The 5,000-nt window shown below is 37.8% G+C and overlaps 1 long non-coding RNA gene across 1 annotated transcript in view; it reads right to left on the bottom strand.

Moving 5' to 3' along the window:
• LOC118763746 overlaps positions 1-4,087 on the bottom strand; it is an 84,948-nt gene extending 80,861 nt beyond the window's left edge. Inside the window, exon 1 of the long non-coding RNA XR_004999498.1 lies at positions 3,938-4,087. This is a non-coding gene — a long non-coding RNA (uncharacterized LOC118763746). The remainder of the gene's footprint in view (positions 1-3,937) is intronic.
• Between the last annotated feature and the right edge of the window lie 913 nt (positions 4,088-5,000).

The following is a 5,000-nucleotide window of genomic DNA, read 5'->3' as shown; positions in this document are numbered from 1 at the left end:
GATGCCAGACATATGCTGAGGCTGCGATAACTCTAGCAATTTCTTGACGATGAGCGAGTACGGTCGCCATTTTCTAGACACACTTTTCCGCAGCTTGTTTCTTTGACAGAGCTGCGGTCTTGGATCAAGATTAGACCGATGCAGGGAGTTTGACACCTAGAATTATGATAAATGTTAAGAGTCCTCCGCCAGTCGGGTAATATGATCAGTGGATGTTCTCTCATGACGTTTTATAGAAGACTTGTAGTGGATAAGAGCTAGAGGGGAAAATCTGGGTGTCGATGGAAATCAACTGGGCTCATCGAAAATTTCCAAAAATCTCTATCCTAGCAGTGCTACGTGGTGGGGGAAGCATTGCTAACTTCTGAAATTAAGTTAAACAGCTGCTATCCTGTTTAAGGGGGACGCGGTTATTGGGTAGGAAGTCCATCGGCTCATGGCAAAAACTGAAAGAGCTGAAAACAATTTACTTTTTGGCGAAACCCTCACCGACTTTTTCAAGTTCCAGTTGGAAAGAAACAGCTGTTAGGGAGGGAGGTGCTGCCCCGTAAATTTGATGAAAGATAAGTGAATGCAGTGAGAATGACACGAGTAACTTTATCTGCTAGACCTACAATATGAATACTAAATGGACTAATCTAAGTAGGCTGAAAAGTACGGAATAGAGAGAAGCACTTGCCATAATACTCTTAATAAGCTGTGCAGTTCCTTCATCTCTCTTTGATGGCGATTCCCTCCACACTTTTTTGCACTCAGTCTCTAGAATGGTTCTTACTCTCCTGACGCATTTTCTTCCCTTTATTGTAGAATGCTGTATGTCATCTCTTTCGTTAAACTCTAAATTTTAAACCCTAGTCAAGCATAAATGATTCACACATTATTAACTTCTGCACACTTATTCAATCCATACAAAACTCCATATCTATATCGTCTGTTAACCTCTTGATTGCTGTGATAAAACCTTCGAGGCCGTTCCAGTCATATAGTTTTAAATCGTCCTTATAAAATAAATGGATGATAGTTTCTTATTCTTGATCTTTTAACCAAAACCTATTTTGCTTCATGTCAGTGATAAGGGAATTAAGGAAGGGTATTTAAGGATTGGAGAAAGAGAGTCTCGTTTAAAAATGCCACAGCTGATGTTTTTGCTATAGATCTTTGTATTCCTTGAATGGGGAAGAATTGGGTTAATATTCTAGAAGACCATGCTGTGCCTCAAAAATCAAATAAGCGTTGCTGATACTTTGTAAAGTTCGAGAAATTTCAGTGTCTCGTATTGTAGGGCAAACCCAATCACTTTCTGGCAGTCGATGCGAACGCAACTAAAGTGCTCTGAGTAGCAATTTTTTTTCATATATCATCCGATTTATTAGCAGTTAAGCCTAAACATTTGTATGACCCTCGGCGATATCCTTTTTGATTTTTTGGGAAGAGGTTACTTTCTTCTGTATGAGTGTATGTACATTCAGCTAATACAGATGTTAAAAGTTTGTAAGGTGTTTGACCGACAGGTCATTGTTCTGTAATTTTGGTAATTATTAACACGTTCTTCCACATAGCCACACGGGTATTTTAGTTGATTCTAATATAGTTTTGGTGAAGACCGCGTCGGATAAAATGTTTAGCAACATTTCTAGTTCTTTACGATCTTACTTCAAATTTCACCAAAGTCACCTTAGTTTTTCGTTTTTCCGGGATCGATAAAATAAGTACAGCTGAGAACTAAGGTTGATGTAATCAACAAAACCTTTCCTTCTAAAATTGCTGGCCTAGTGCCAAAATTTGAAAGGAGGTGTTTCTTTACGTTCTGAGTCCAAATATCGCCGAAGTCAACTTTGCCTCTAATTTCTTCGATGTATTAGATTAACTCGCCCCATTAAATTTGATGGTCTTGTTCTAAACTTTGGAACAATTAATAAAGACGGCGAGCAGGCTGAATCGTTAGTGCTGGAGGAAACGCTTTGCAGCATTTCTTTCGTCTTTCCTTTCTGAGTTCTAATTCCACCGAGGTCCACTTTGCCTTTCATCCTTTCGAGGTCGATAGAATAAGTACCAATTGAGTAATGGAGTAATCGACTTACTCCAGCCCCCGAAATTACTGGCCTTGTACCAAAATTTGAAACCATTATAATCAGGGCAGCGAGCTGACAAAATTGTTAGTACACCGGACAAAGAACTTGACGGCATTTCTTCCAGCTTTGCGTTCAAATGCTACCGGGATCGACGTTACTTTTTATCCTTTCAGGGTCGATAAATTTAGTACCAGTTGAGTAGTAGAGTCGATATAAACCGCTCCCTGCCAAACTTTAGGCCTTGTTCCTATAGCAGAAAAGGCATGAGGACAGATACATTCCTCTTTGGTAGAGCTATCATTAACTTCTCTTGAAGAAGAAATTGAGAGGGAAGTGCTGTCGTCGAGTGAGTTTATTGAAAGGTGGTTGAAAGTTGCGAAAATGGCAAAAGAGATGGTACCTTTCTCAGTGTAGACCTGTAAGTCGGAGAGAAGGAATTGGAGAGGGCTCTTGCTCTTGGTGTTCAGGGAAATCTCGGACTGTAAGGTTCCTCGATTATCTCTAGCGGCCTTCCTGTATCAGAAGGGCTACATCTCTATCATCCTCCCCGACCCTTTTTTTAAACCTTTGTATACTATGTATATGTCCCTTCTTTTTCAGTCTACACCGTGTATACTTCTCTTTTTTTTATCATTTCATTATATGTAAAACCCCACATTTTATGTTTGTCTTTGTATTGTCCCCCCATCCTTCGTTCTTATTGCAAATGCATAAAATCATCATCATCATCATCATCATCATCATCATCATCATTATTATTATTATTATTATTATTATTATTATTATTATTATTGAGTGAGAGAGCTGTGCATGCCATCAGAGTGACATTGGGGTAAAATATACAAAGCCCAGTATACCCATCATGACTACCCGTCTGATAAGGGTACACCAGGCACATGCATCACAACCATATGTGCGCGACATGGTGATCTCATATCAAGATAAACAGCACATGTCCTTGCAGGTGGGGCCCAGTTAGAATTTTCTTCAGGTCGAGTAGTCTATCCTGCTCAAATGGTACCTGAATAAGGATTGTTTAAGGCTGTTCAACGAACCACCCATGTTTCCAAAGGTGAATTATCCAAACCTCCAAGAATTCCTTTCAATACACGGCCATGATACTCTCCCACTACTTCTGCTCATGGTCAGAGAGGCACATATCGTCAGCCACTAAGGGACATGCTCAACTGGTTAAGGTCAAACAACTGACAAGCAAATATGTGGTATTGAGCAGAATATTTGCTGTAGCCCATCTTTTATATCAAGACAAAACAATGTACATAATAACATTTCTAATCAGCTAAGATCAGAAGCCTAACACTTCAAATCAGTTAAGATCAGAAGCGATAACACTTCCAATCAGTTAAGATCAGAAGCTTATTATCATTATTATTATTATTATTCTTATTATTATTATCATCATCATCATTATTAACTAATCCGTCGAGGCCGACTTTACCGGGCATCCTTTCGGAATCGATAAATTAAGTACCCCCCACCACCAAGTTCAGGCCTTGTGTCTATTGTAGAAAGAGTTATCATCATTATTAGCTGCGTGTTAAGCGTTGTGACCAGTGGAATGCTATACTAAATATATCTTTATTTGTTTAGTTAAATTCCGAGTTCATATATCGACAAGAGGGAAGCTGAGATATCGAAGACAGTTATGTTAATTACAGACTATATAATTATATAATTCTAGGTCATCAGCCTTTTAATCACAATATATAATTGGGTGAGAAAACACGCACACACACATATTGCGCAGTTGATAAACAATATGTGAGTAGCAACATATTTAATACGCAGAAGACTGAAAAAATTGAAGTGGAATTAATGCGTTGAAGGAAAATGGTATTACTCACCAATGACTAAAACCGATGTTTTATCCATGCTATCACCGCAAGTAAGAGAGATAATATTTCGTTTACTACAATATGCCCTGAGCTAAGTAAATAAGTCGCCGATCGATGTTTTTCTCTTTACATACATTTTATTCTATATTGTAACATTAATGTTCCATTTCTCAACGACTGAAGGTCATTAACTCAGGTGACATCTTCACTTTCGAATGTCCTGCAAAGGCGTGAGATTCCTCAGACATTACTAATATAAATATGACATAAATAACATTACTCTATCTACGGATCTTTTCGGTTTGAACGACAGTTTTTTCTAGCGGTGTCATATGAAATTGTCACCCATAATTATGACCCTAGTATCGATCTATTGCATTTCAATCTGTTTTAGGGTCAGGGGTGAGGGAGGGGTATATTTTTTTCTTCACAAATGTAAATAAACCCAATCTGTTTCTTACACAAGGGACATATTCATACGGCACAGAATGTTTTTTAACTCAATAGACGTCAGTGATTGGTTGAAATTGCAGAAATTGAAGAAAAAACAACAAATATCTTACAAACTATAGAATTTTCTCAATAAAGCCAAGAGAAAAAGATGTTTTATAAACACATTCTACTAGTATACGAAGTTTAAAAGTGTTTAGTTACGTGGAAATTATTTTAAAAAACTACCGTTCAAACCGAAAAGATCTACAGTTTATCATTAAAATGGAAGGTCAGATCTAACTTTCGAATTTAAAAAAATTATTTTCTTATATTTAACTTGCAATATATCTTCCTCGTGTATTTTTTTGTACCATTTTGGAACGCTACGGCGTCCATATTAAAGCTGAAACAGAACCAAAATTGACATATTTATTCTCTCTCCTAGTATTTTAATTTTAACATTTTTAACGTTCCAAGCTGTGAAATTGTACAGAAACCGAGGCCGGCGGGCTCCCTGAGAGTCAAATACAGTAGGCGCCGTAAGTTTGCATAGTGATAGCTTTGTTGCAAGTCTCTGACAGAGTTTGGAATCGCTAGTACGGTAAACATTGGGTGTTGACCATCACTAAAATTGCGGAGA

Source organism: Octopus sinensis, linkage group LG6 (assembly GCF_006345805.1).
Source record: "Octopus sinensis linkage group LG6, ASM634580v1, whole genome shotgun sequence".
NCBI lineage: Eukaryota > Metazoa > Mollusca > Cephalopoda > Octopoda > Octopodidae > Octopus > Octopus sinensis.
This window is presented reverse-complemented; position numbering and strand designations above follow the sequence as displayed.